Raw genomic sequence first — 14,693 nt, 5'->3', positions numbered from 1 at the left:
ATTTCTGTTGAGTGCTTTCATATAGTTTTAAAAAAAGAGGGGAGCCCAAAACTTTTTCAAAAAGGAAAGTGAAAGTGAGAGAGACAAGCTTTGTTGAAGTGGGGGAGCTCCTCGAACTTTGTCCATGCTCACGGAAACTTTGTGAATCTTGATTACAGAAACTTTTCAACAAAAATAATTATCCCCTTGTACAATTCCATTGTATTATAAAAATAATGTGCCAAGGTTTGCCTTTAGGATGTTTACAATGCTTGTTGGTTTCTGCGGTGCAGGACAAAAACTTTGGCTGTAGTGCGCGATTTTACATTTTTTTTCTGGAACGTCAATTGGTTCTGAAACTTTTTGCACTGTCTTTCTATACAAATTTTTTATTTTTCCTAATTTTGGTAGAAGTTTTGGAGTAACATAAGTATGGTGAATGTTCATATTACTACAGACTGTCCTGTTTAAGACAGATTCTGTTTTTGATGCATAGTTTGCTTGTTTTAATGAAACTATCGATTCCTATCAGTGGATTAAGCCATGGAAAAGTTATATTACAGTAGCTATAATGCAAAAATAAAATATGAATTGGTTTGAAACAGTACTTAGAGTAGTGATTTTCTTTATTATACTAACGGGTCTTACCGAGTTTTCTGTTGAGTTTTGTGTGGATGAAGTGTTCGAAGATCGAGGATGTCTCGATGTGAGGAGAAGGAGGAGAGGCAAGAGCTCAAGCTTGGGGATGCCCAAGGCACCGCAAGTAAATATTAAAGGATACTCAAGCATCTAAGCTTGGGGATGCCCTGGAAGGCATCCCATCTTTCTTCAACAAGTATCGGTATGTTTTCGGATTCGTTTCATTCATGCGATATGTACAAATCTTGGAGCGTCTTTTACATTTAGTTTTCATTTTTCTTTTATGCACCATGCTGGTATGAGATAGTCCTTGGTTGATTTATACAATGCTCTTTGCACTTCACTTATATCTTTTGAGTATGGCTTTATAGAATGCTTCATGTGCTTCGATTATATCATTTGAAGTTTGGATTGCCTGTTTCTCTTCACATAGAAAACCGCCATTTGTAAAATGCTCTTTTGCTTCACTTATATTTGTTAGAGCATGGGCATATCTTTTGTAGAAAGAAATAAACTCTCTTGCTTCACTTATATCTATTTAGAGAGATGACAGGAACTGGTCATTCATATGGTTAGTCATAAAATCCTACATAAAATTTGTAGATCACTGAATATGATATGTTTGATTCCTTGCAATAGTTTTGCGATATAAAGATGGTGATATTAGAGTCATTCTAGTGGGTGGTTTTGGATTGTAGAAATACATGTGTTGAGGTTTGTGATTCCCGTAGCATGCATGTATGGTGAACCGTTATGTAACGAAGTTGGAGCATGAGGTATTTATTGATTATCTTCCTTATGAGTGGCGGTCGAGGACGAGCGATGGTCTTTTCCTACCAATCTATCCCCCTAGGGGCATGCATAGTAGTACTTTGCTTCGAGGGCTAATAAACTTTTGCAATAAGTATATGAGTTCTTTATGACTAATGTGAGTCCATGGATTATACGCACTATCACCCTTCCATCATTGCTAGCCTCTTCGGTACCGTGCATTGCCCTTTCTCACCTCGAGAGTTGGTGCAAACTTCGCCGGTGCGTCCAAACCCCGTGATATGATATGCTCTATCACACATAAGCCTCACTATATCTTCCCCAAAACAGCCACCATACCTACCTATCATGGCATTTCCATAGCCATTCCGAGATATATTGCCATGCAACTTCCATCATCATCATATACATGACTTGACCATTTATTGTCATATTGCTTTGCATGATCGTAAGATAGCTAGCATGATGTTTTCATGGCTTGTCCATTTTTTGTAGTCATTGCTACGCTAGATCATTGCACATCCCGGTACACCGCCGGAGGCATTCATATAGAGTCATATCTTTGTTCTAGTATCGAGTTGTAATATTGAGTTGTAAGTAAATAAAAGTGTGATGATCATCATTATTAGAGCATTGCCCAAAAAAAGAGAGGCCAAAGAAGCCTAAATAAAAAAGGGGCCAAAGAAGCCCGCAAAAATGGGGCAATGTTACTATCCTTTTACCACACTTGTGCTTCAAAGTGGCACCATGTTCTTCATATAGAGAGTCTCTTGAGTTATCACTTTCATATACTAGTGGGAATTTTCATTATAGAACTTGGCTTGTATATTCCGATGATGGGCTTCCTCAAATGCCCGAGGTCTTCATGAGCAAGCAAGTTGGATGCACACCCACTTAGTTTTCAATTTGAGCTTTCATATACTTATAGCTCTAGTGCATCTGTTGCATGGCAATCCCTACTCCTTGCATTGACATCAATTGATGGGCATCTCCATAGCCCGTTGATTAGCTGCGTCGATGTGCGACTTTCTCCTTTTTGTCTTCTCCACATAACCCCCATCATATTATTCAATTCCACCTATAGTGCTATGTCCATGGCTTGCGCTCATGTATTGCGTGAGGGTTGAAAAAGCTGAAGCGCGTTAAAAAGTATGAACCAATTGCTCGGCTTGTCGTCGGGGTTGTGCATGATTTGAATATTTTGTGTGGTGAAGATGGAGCATAGACAGACTATATGATTTTGTAGGGATAACTTTCTTTGGCCATGTTATTTTGAAAAGACATGATTGCTTTATTAGTAGGCTTGAAGTATTATTGTTTTTATGTCAAATGATAGAATATTGCTTTGAATCACTCGTGTCTTAATATTCATGCCATGATTAGATACATGATCAAGATTACGCTAGGTAGCATTCCACATCAAAAATTATCTTTTTTATCTTTTACCTACTCGAGGACGAGCAGGAATTAAGCTTGGGGATGCTGATACGTCTCCGTCGTATCTACAATTTTTTATTGTTCCATGCCAATATTATACTACTTTCATATACTTTTGGCAACTTTTTATACTATTTTTGGGACTAACATATTGATCCAGTGCCCAGTGCCAGTTCCTGTTTGTTGCATGTTTTATGTTTCGCAGGAACCCCATATCAAACGGAGTCCAAACGGGATAAAAACGGATGGATAATATTTTTGGAATATTTGGGAAATATGGGAGGAAGAATCAACGCGAGACGGTGCCCGAGGTGGCCATGAGGCAGGGGGCGCGTCCCTGACCCTCATGGGCCCCTCGTAAGGCAGTTGCTGCTCTTCTTCGGCCGCAAGAAAGCTAATTTTCGGAGAAAATCTGGGCGAAGGTTTCAATACAATCGGAGTTACGGATCTCCGGATATATAAGAAATGGTGAAAGGGCAGAATCCAGAACGCAGAAACAGAGAGAGATAGAGAGACAGATCTAATCTCGGAGGGGATCTCGCCCTCCCATGCCATGGAGGCTGTCGTGGATCTAAGACTGACAGTAGAATGGGGGGTAGGTATGAAGAGGCAAGATCCTAGCTATGGAGAAGTTGTACTCGCGAGTTTTACGAGTTCAGGCCCTTCGCGGAGGAAGTAATAGCCCTACGTCTTGGAGCCCAGAGGCGGTCGACTGGATTATGCGTGTGTGTGTTACAGGGGGTGTGAACCCTTGCGCCATAGGAGGGGGGGTGGCTTATATAGTGAACGCTAGGACCCCAGCCGTTCCCCTGTTGCCAAGGGTTCAATGTACATAAAGATATGGCGTTACTGGTAATGCTAGTAATAAAGCGACATAAATGATCATTACATCTATGGAATAAACGTCCGACCGTTGCTGTGCAGGGTGACTTTAGGTCTTCTGTCTGTCGAGTGATAGTTGTTGTGGTCGAGTGACTTCGAGTCTTCTGAGTGGAATGCTTATGGTTGAATGGATGATGATATCCCTCGGATGCTTCTGGCTTTAGGGTGATGTCCTAGGGGAGGGTATCTAGGTCAGGCCTATGACCCTACCCTAGGTACATAGCTTCATCATTAGCCCCCGAATGGTTCAGGGTTTGAGTGGATAAGGAGTTGGGAATACCTTCGATTCAATTTTTGCGCTTCGGAAGCGTCTTACTGGGATCAAATGAACAATCATGACGACTTCAACTTCTTTTCCAGTCGCCTTGATCCATTCTTGGTTTTGTCGAGTGAACTTTTATTGCTAAGCTTCGGGTGTTGATATGGAAAAAAATCTTCAGTCTGACAGGCTGCTCTGCTGCTTGCGGATCTTGCGGGATTCGAATTTTGGGAAGTGCGCGCGGCGGAGGAGGCCGCAATAATCAGGATGGATTAGGCAGGGCTGCCTCGATCCCTGTGCCACCTTTTTCGCCACGTATCACGCGCGCGACTGTTGCGGGATTTGATAGGATCGCCTGGGCCCATGGGTCAGCCACTCGAAAACGACCTCATATAAGGCGCCGGGCTGGGGTTTTTTGCACAGTGTGTTCCCATTCCTCCTCTTTCTCCTCCGTTCTCTCCACCACACCCACCTCTGTTCTCGGCACCGCCGCTCTGTTCGAGCTCCGCCTGCTGGAATGGGGAAGGAGAAGATGGTGGCCTTGGAGCGCGCGAAGAAGGCGACGGCGAAGGAAAAGAGGAAGAAGTCCAGCTGGGGCGGATCTTCGTCGAGGTATGGCCTGTCGCGCGGCTGGATCCAGGGCGATTGGATTCGGTCGACGATCTGTCAGGACGACATCGACGATCTGGTCGAGGGGGGACTGATCCCCCACGAATCAGCGCGGCTCCTGATGACCCACAAGTATAGGGGATCTATCATAGTCATTTCAATAAGTAAGAGTGTCGAACCCAACGAGGAGCAGAAGGAAATGATAAGCGGTTTTCAGCAAGATATTCTCTGCAAGCACTGAAATTATAGGTAACAGATAGTTTTTTGATAAGATAATTTGTAACAAGCAACAAGTAACAAAAGTAAATAAAGTGCAGCAAGTTGGCCCAATCCTTTTTGTAGCAAAGGACAAGCCTGGACAATTTGTTATATGGAGAAAAGCGCACCCGAGGGCACATGGGAATTATCGTCAAGCTAGTTTTCATCACGTTCATATGATTCGCATTCGGTACTTTGATAATTGATATGTGGGTGGACCGGTGCTTGGGTACTATCCTTACTTGGACAAGCATCCCACTTAAGATTAACCCATATTGCAAGCATCCGCAACTACAAAAGAAGTATTAAGGTAAACCTAACCATAGCATGAAACATATGGATCCAAATCAGCCCCTTACGAAGCAACGCATAAACTAGGGTTTAAGCTTCTGTCACTCTAGCAACCCATCATCTACTTATTACTTCCCAATGCCTTCCTCTAGGCCCAAACAATGGTGAAGTGTCATGTAGTTGACATTCACATAACACCACTAGAGGAGAGACAACATACATCTCATCAAAATATCGAAGGAATACCAAATTCACATGACTACTAATAGCAAGACTTCTCCCATGTCCTCAGGAACAAACGTAACTACTCACAAAGCATATTCATGTTCATAATAAAAGGAGTATGAATATGCATAAAGGATCTGAACATATGATCTTGCACCAAATAAACCAACTAGCATCAACTACAAGGAGTAATCAACACTACTAGCAACCTACAGGTACCAATCCCAGACTTAGAGACAAGAATTGGATACAAGAGATGAACTAGGGTTTGAGAGGAGATGGTGCTCGTGAAAATGTTGATGGAGATTGCCCTCTCCCGATGAGAGGAGCGTTGGTGATGACGATGGCGATGATTTCCCCATCCTGGAGGGAAGTGTCCCCGGCAGAACAGCTGTGCCGGAGCCCTAGATTGGTTCCGCCAAGGTTCCGCCTCGTGGCGACGGAGTCTCGTCCCGAAAGCTTGCTTCTGATTTTCTTCGGACGACAGACTTCATATAGGAGAAGATGGGCACCGGAGGGCCAACAGGGGGCCCACGAGGCAAGGGGCGCGCCCAGGGGGTAGGGCGCTCCCCCACCCTCGTGGCCAGGGTGTGGCCCCCCATGGTATTTCTTCCGCTCAGTATTTTTTATTATTTCCAAAAATAACTTTCGTGGAGTTTTGGGACTTTTGGAGTTGTGCAGAATAGGTCTCTAATATTTTCTCCTTTTCCAGCCCAGAATTCCAGCTGCCGGCATTCTCCCTCCTTATGTAAACCTTGTAAAATAAGAGAGAATAGGCATAAGTATTGTGACATAATGTGTAATAACAGCCCATAATGCAATAAATATTGATATAAAAGCGTGATGCAAAATGGACGTATCAACTCCCCCAAGCTTAGACCTCGCTTGTCCTCAAGCGGAGGCCGATAACGATAAATATGTCCACATGTTTAGAGGTAGAGGTGTCGATAAAATAAAATACGGACATGAGGGCATCATGGTTAATCTTATAATAGCAACATATATGGATATTGTCATATGATTTCTTATGCTCAAGTAATAATCTATTCACAATGCAAAGTATGAATCAGAAACTTTATTGAGAACTAACAAACTATAATCTCAGTCATTGAAGCAATTGCAATTTATCATAACATTAGAAAGAGTCTATGTCAGAGCCTTTTAGCAAGTCCACATACTCAACTATCATTTAATCCTTCACAATTTCTAACACTTACGCAATACTTGTGGTTACGGTGTTTTAGTCGGACACAGAGAAAGATAGGGACTTATAGTTTTGCCTCCCAACCTTTTACCTCAAGGGTAATGTCAACAATAATAGCTCATGCTAACTTACATCCAATTGGATATATCTAGCAGGATCTTTCCAACACACTGTGCTTGCCAAAGGATAAAATGTAAAAAGAAAAGGTGAAGATCACCATGACTCTTGCATAAGGTAGAAGATAATAATAAAAGATAGGCCCTTCGCAGAGGGAAGCAGAGGTTGCCATGCGCTTTCAGGGTTGGATGCACAAAATCTTAATGCGAAAGAACGTCACTTTATATTGCCACTTGTGATATGAACCTTTATTATGCAGTCTGTCGCTTTTATTTCTTCCACATCACAAGATCATATAAAGCTTATTTCCTCCACACTAATCAATCATACATATTTAGAGAGTGATTTTTATTGCTTGCACCGATGACAACTTACTTGAAGGATCTTACTCAATCCATAGGTAGATATGGTGGACTCTCATGGCAGAACTGGTTTAAGGGTATTTGGAAGCACAAGTAGTATCTCTACTTGGTGCAAAGAATTTGGCTAGCATGAGGGGGAAAGGCAAGCTCAACATGTTGGATGATCCATGACAATATACTTTATCTCAGATATAAGAAAACATAACCCATTACGTTGTCTTCCTTGTCCAAACATCAACTCTTTAGCATGTCATATTTTAATGAGGGCTCCCAATCATAAAAGATGTCCAAGATAGTATATTTATATATGAAACCTCTCTTTCTTTATTACTTCCTATTAATTGCAATGATGACCAAAACTATGTTTGTTAACTCTCAACAACTTTTAATCATCATACTCTTTCTATGTGAAGTCATTACTCTCCATAAGATCAATATGATATCTTTGTTTCTTTTTATTCTTTTCTCTGTTCTTTTATTCACTCAAGATAATAGCAAGATAATCAAGCCCTTGACTCAACACTAATCTTTATTATATAGCTCACGGACTTGATTACAAAGAGGGATCATAAAGCAAAACTCAAAACTAGATCATACCAAAAACTTTATTCTACTAGATCGAGATATTACTAAAAGTATCGAACTAAGAAAAACGGTAAAGATAGAGATGTGATGGTGATACGATACCGGGGCACCTCCCCCAAGCTTGGCAGTTGCCAAGGGGAGTGCCCATACCCATGTGATTATATCTCCCTTGTTGGTGAAGAAGATGGTGAAGTTGATGATGATGGGTAATCGCACATCGAGCGTAAGAGATCCTCCAACTTGCGGATAATGCCCTTGAGTGCGACGATATGCTCCTTCAACAAAATATTTTCACGTGTGAGATACTTGTTTTGTATACGAGCTAACTCAATCATCTTGAAAGCTTCAATCTTAGTTGGGGTAAGAAGATTTTGATCAAGTTGAAGGGTGTCTTCTGCTGCCGGAACTTGGTCCTCCGTGGCCTTCTTGATCCCTTCATCCTTGTTGATCTCTACGGGTTCTTCCCTCTTCAGCTCTATCTTCATTAGCCAAGCATCATTGTCACCATTGTTGGAGGAGGGGGACAACATGATGCCTGGCCTTGACAACCCTGACAAAAAACAGCTCGAAACAAGAACAGAGGACAATTGCGTGATACAGGAGTCAAAACCTTCGGGAGATTATATAATGAATTTTTACTGACCAAAATACGTATCGTGCAAGAAAACGGAGTCCGGAGAGCGCACGAGGTGCCCACGAGGCAGGGGGGCACGCCCAGGGGGGTAGGGCGCGCCCTCCACCCTCGTGTCCTTCCTGGACTGCTTCTTATATTTCTATTTTTCTAAATATTCCAAAATGGAGAAAAATTGCCATTAGAACTGTTTTGGAGTCGGTTTACTTACCGTACCACATACCTATTCCTTTTCAGAGTCTGAAACGTTCTGAAAAGTGTCCCTTATGTACTCCTCCGGGGTCACGGTTTCAATAACATTAGTTTCAACATTTATAGGATTACCTGAGATATAATGTTTGATTCTTTGACCGTTCACCACCTTCGGATTTGTGCCTTCGAAGTTGTTGATTTTTATGGCACCGGAACGATAGACCTCCTCGATAACGTAAGGACCTTCCCATTTAGAGAGAAGTTTTCCTGCAAAAAAACTTAAACGAGAGTTGTATAGCAATACATAATCACCTATGTTAAACTCACGCTTTTGTATCCTTTTGTCATGCCATCTTTTAACTTTTTCTTTAAACAATTTGGCATTTTCATAGGCTTGGGTTCTCGATTCATCAAGTGAGCTAATGTCAAATAACCTTGTCTCACCGGCAAGTTTGAAATCATAATTGAGCTCTTTAATAGCCCAATATGCCTTATGTTCTAGTTTGAGAGGTAAGTGACATGCTTTTCCATAAACCATTTTAAACGGAGACATACCCATAGGATTTTTATATGCAGTTCTATAAGCCCATAATGCATCATCAAGTCTCTTGGACCAATTCTTTCTAGATCTATTAACAGTCTTTTGCAAAATTAATTTGAGTTCTCTATTACTCAATTCTACTTGACCACTAGACTGTGGGTGATATGGGGATGCAATTCTATGATCAACATCATACTTAGCAAGCATTTTACGGAAGGCACCATGAATAAAATGTGAACCACCATCAGTCATTAAATATCTAGGGACTCCAAACCCAACGAGTATAGGGGATCTATCTTAGTCCTTTCAATAAGTAAGAGTGTCGAACCCAACGAGGAGCAGAAGGAAATGATAAGCGGTTTTCAGCAAGGTATTCTCTGCAAGCACTAAAATTATAGGTAACAGATAGTTTTGTGATAACATAATTTGTAATGAGCAACAAGTAACAAAAGTAAATAAAGTGCAGCAAGTTGGCCCAATCCTTTTTGTAGCGAAGGACAAGCCTGGACAATTTCTTACATGGAGAAAAGCGCTCCCGAGGACACATGGGAATTATCGTCAAGCTAGTTTTCATCACGTTCATATGATTCGCGTTCGGTACTTTGATAATTTGATATGTGGGTGGACCGGTGCTTGGGTGCTGTCCTTACTTGGAAAAGCATCCCACTTATGATTAACCCCTATTGCAAGCATGCGCAACTACAAAAGAAGTATTAAGGTAAACCTAACCATAGCATGAAACATATGGATCCAAATCAGCCCCTTACGAAGCAACGCATAAACTAGGGTTTAAGCTTCTGTCACTCTAGCAACCCATCATCTATTTAATACTTCCCAATGCCTTCCTCTAGGCCCAAACAATGGTGAAGTGTCATGTAGTCGACGTTCACATAACACCACTAGAGGAGAGACAACATACATCTCATCAAAATATCAAACGAATACCAAATTCACATGACTACTAATAGCAAGACTTCCCCCATGTCCTCAGGAACAAACGTAACTACTCACAAAGCATATTCATGTTCATAATAAAAGGAGTATTAATATGCATAAAGGATGTGAACATATGCTTGCACCAAATAAACCAACTAGCATCAACTACAAGGAGTAATCAACACTACTAGCAACCTACAGGTACCAATCCCAGACTTAGAGACAAGAATTGGATACAAGAGATGAACTAGGGTTTGAGAGGAGATGGTGCTGGTGAAGATGTTGATGGAGATTGCCCTCTCCCGATGAGAGGAGCGTTGGTGATGACGATGGCGATGATTTCCCCCTCCCGGAGGGAAGTGTCCCCGGCAGAACAGCTCTGCCGGAGCCCTAGATTGGTTCCGCCAAGGTTCCGCCTCGTGACGGCGGAGTCTCGTCCCGAAAGCTTGCTTCTGATTTTTCTTCGGACGAAAGACTTCATATAGCAGAAGATGGGCACCGGAGGGCCAACAGGGGGGCCATGAGGCAAGGGGGCGCCCAGGGGGGTAGGGCGCACCTCCCACCCTCGTGGCCAGGGTGTAGGCCCCCTCTAGTATTTCTTCCGCTCAGTATTTTTTATTATTTCCAAAAATAACTTTCGTGGAGTTTCAGGACTTTTGGAGTTGTGCAGAATAGGTCTCTAATATTTTCTCCTTTTCCAGCCCAGAATTCCAGCTGCCGGCATTCTCCCTCCTTATGTAAACCTTGTAAAATAAGAGAGAATAGGCATAAGTATTGTGACATAATGTGTAATAACAGCCCATAATGCAATAAATATTGATACAAAAGCATTATGCAAAATGGACGTATCAGCTCCCGGAGGACGAGACCGAGCCGCGGCCGCGGGAGGGTGAGTGCGTTCTCCTCGCTACTCACGTCGATCGCGGGTTTTCTTTGCCTCCCCATCCTTTCTTCCGAGGTTTCTTGAACTTCTTTGGAGCAGAACTTCATCACTTTTCCCCCAACACCATCGTGTACCTTGCTGCCTTCGTGTCCATGTGCGAGAATTTCTTGGGTTGTCGACCACATTGGGGCCTCTTCAAGCACATTTTCATGTGTCGTTCTCAGTCGGTCAAGAAGGCCAATCTGAGTGATGAGAGGACGCATGTGATCCAGATGTGTGGGGGTCTTGGGATTCAAATGAGAGGTAAAAGCACTTTCCCAGCCATGATCCTTCCCGAGTCAGTCAGAGGGTGGCAGTCGACCTGGTTCTACTGCAAAGACCAGCCGACTCCAGGTCAGTCGACTAGACTTCCCCCCTTTTCCATGGCTCGAGTCGAGAAGCCCTCTGCCTTGAAAGTGACCCCGGAGGAGAAAGCGGAGGTGAAGGTGCTGGTCGAGCGAGTGGTCCAGCTCGTCTGTGATGGCGTGACCGGCATGGATCTGTTGGAGGTCTTCCTCAGACGACGCATTCAGCCACTTCAAGCTCGTGACCATCCGATGTGGATGTATTCGGGCATTGATGATACCACTCATATCTACCAGAGGAAGTCGACGAGAATACGGTGGAGTGATACGTCTTCAACGTATCTATAATTTTTTATTGTTCCATGCTATATTATATTCTATTTTGGATGTTTAATGGGATTTATTATACACTTTTATATTATTTTTGGGACTAACCTATTAACCGGAGGCCCAGCCCAGAATTGATTTTTTTGCCTATTTCAGACTTTGAAAGAAAAAGAATATCAAACGGAGTCCAAACGGAATGAAACCTTCGGGAACGTGATTTACGGAACGAACGTGATCCAAAGGACTTGGACCCTACGTCAAGACATCAACCAGGAAGGCACGAGGTAGGGGGGCGCGCCTACCCCCTCCCCCCAGGCGCGCCCTCCACCCTCGTGGGCCTCACGTTGCTCCACCGACGTACTTCTTCCTCCTATATATACCTACGTACCCCCAACTACTAGATACGGAGCCAAAAACCTAATTCGACCACCGCAACCTTCTGTACCCGTGAGATCCCATCTTGGGGCCTTTTCCGAAGCTCCGCCGGAGGGGGCATCGATCACGGAGGGCTTCTACATCAACACCATAGCCTCTCCGATGATGTGTGAGTAGTTTACCTCAGACCTTCGGGTCCATAGTTATTTGCTAGATGGCTTCTTCTCTCTTTTTGGATCTGAATAAAATGTTCTCCCCCTCTCTTGTGGAGATCTATTCGATGTAATCTTCTTTTGCGGTGTGTTTGTAGAGACCGATGAATTGCGGGTTTATGATCAAGTTTATCTACGAACAATATTTGAATCTTCTCTGAATTATTTTATGTATGATTGGTTATCTTTGCAAGTCTCTTCGAATTATCAGTTTGGTTTGGCCTACTAGATTGATCTTTCTTGCAATGGGAGAAGTGCTTAGCTTTGGGTTCAATCTTGCGGTGTCCTTTCCCAGTGACAGTAGGGGCAGCAAGGCACATATTGTATTGTTGCGATCGAGGATAACAAGATGGGGTTTATATCATATTGCATGAGTTTATCCCTCTACATCATGTCATCTTGCTTAAGGCGTTACTCTGTTCTTATGAACTTAATACTCTAGATGCATGCTAGATAGCGGTCGATGTGTGGAGTAATAGTAGTAGATGCAGGCAGGAGTCGCTCTACTTGTCTTGGACATGATGCCTATATACATGATCATACCTAGATATTCTCATAACTATGCTCAATTCTATCAATTGCTCAACAGTAATTTGTTCACCCACCGTAATACGTATGCTCATGAGAGAAGCCACTAGTGAAACCTATGGCCCCCGGGTCTATTTTCCATCATATTAATCTCTCGTCAACAAGCTATTTCTGGTGCCGTTTTTATTTCGTTTTCTTTACTTTGCATCTTTACCATAAAAATACCAAAAATATTATCTTATCATATCTATTAGATCTCACTCTCGTAAGTCACCGTGAAGGGATTGACAACCCCTTTATTGCGTTGGTTGCGAGGATTTATTTGTTTGTGTAGGTGCGAGGGACTCGTGCGTGGCCTCCTACTGGATTGATACCTTGGTTCTCAAAAACTGAGGGAAATACTTACGCTAGTTTGCTGCATCACCCTTTCCTCTTCAAGGGAAAACCAACGTAGTGCTCAAGAGGTAGCAAGATGGATTTGTAGCGCCGTTGTCGAGGAGTCTACGCAAGTCAACATACCAAGTACCCATCACAAACCCTTATCTCCCTCATTACATTATTTGCCATTTGCCTCTCGTTTTCCTCTCCCCCACTTCACCCTTGCCGTTTTATTCGCCCTCTCTTTTCCATTCGCCTCTTTTTCGCTTGTTTCTTGTTTGCTCGTGTGTTGGGTTGCTTGCTTGTCACGATGGCTCTACCTAGATTTGGAGACCTTCACCTTAAAAGGTTAGAAGAGATCGAAAGCAATGTTAGGAGTTTTATGGTCTTACAATTTGAGCAAAATAGTTTCTTTAGAAACGAGCTTAAGGAACAAAAAAACTTTATGGGTTATATGAATAAAGAGCTCGATGATATGTCTAAAGAATTTGATGGTTTGAAATCTCAGAGTGCTCTTCTTGAGAAATTAATAGCTGAAATCTCGGATAAGCAGGCCACCTTAGTTAATAAGATGGCCGCTAAGCCGGAAAATTTCTATGAAAACAAAGATGAAGATCTAAAAGTTATTGATGTGTCCCCTATTAAATCTTTGTTTTGCAATATGAATCTTGATAATGATGGGACTGAATATGATCCACCTTTACCTAGAAGGCGTTCCAAAAATTCGGAGTCTTTAGATCTTGATGCTAAAATTGATAAAAGTGGGATTGAAGAGATCAAAACTCTAGATATTAATGAACCCACTATTTTGGATTTGAAGAAATTTAGTTATGATAATTTCTCTTTGATAGATTGTATTTCCTTGTTGCAATCCATGCTAAATTCTCCACATGCTTATAGTCAAAATAAAGCCTTTACCAAACATATCGTTGATGCTTTGATGCAATATTATGAAGAAAAACTTGAGTTGGAAGTTTCTATACCTAGAAAACTTTATGATGAGTGGGAACCTACTATTAAAATTAAAATTAAAGATCATGAATGCTATACTTTGTGTGATTTGGGTGCTAGTGTTTCCACGATCCCAAAAACTTTGTGCGATTTGCTAGGTTTCCGTGAATTTGATGATTGCTCTTTAAACTTGCACCTTGCGGATTCCACTATTAAGAAACATATGGGAAGAATTAATGATGTTCTTATTGTTGCAAATAGGAATTATGTGCCCGTAGATTTTATTGTTCTTGACATAAATTGCAATCCTTCATGTCCTATTATTCTTGGTAGACCTTTCCTTAGAACGATTGGTGCAATTATTGATATGAAGGAAGGGAATATTAGATTCCCATTTCCGTTAAGGAAAGGCATGGAACACTTACCTAGAAAGAAAATAAAATTACCTTATGAATCTATTATGAGAGCCACTTATGGATTGCGTACCAAAGATGGCAATACCTAGATCTATCCTTGCTATTATGCCTAGCTAGGGGCGTTAAACGATAGCGTTTGTTGGGAGGCAACCCAATTTTATTTTAGTTTTTTACTTTTTGCTTCTGTTTAGGAATAAATATTTGATCTAGCCTCTCGTTAGATGTGTTTTTATGTTTTAATTAGTGTTTGTGCCAAGTTTAACCTATAGGATCTTCTTGGATGATAGTTATTTGATCTTGCAGAAAATTCCAGAAACTTTCTGTTCACGAAAATAATTGTTACAAATCACCAGAACATGAT

The sequence above is a fragment of the Triticum aestivum genome, chromosome 7D (assembly GCF_018294505.1).
Source record: "Triticum aestivum cultivar Chinese Spring chromosome 7D, IWGSC CS RefSeq v2.1, whole genome shotgun sequence".
Classification (NCBI taxonomy): domain Eukaryota; kingdom Viridiplantae; phylum Streptophyta; class Magnoliopsida; order Poales; family Poaceae; genus Triticum; species Triticum aestivum.
Note: the sequence above shows the minus strand (reverse complement) of the source record.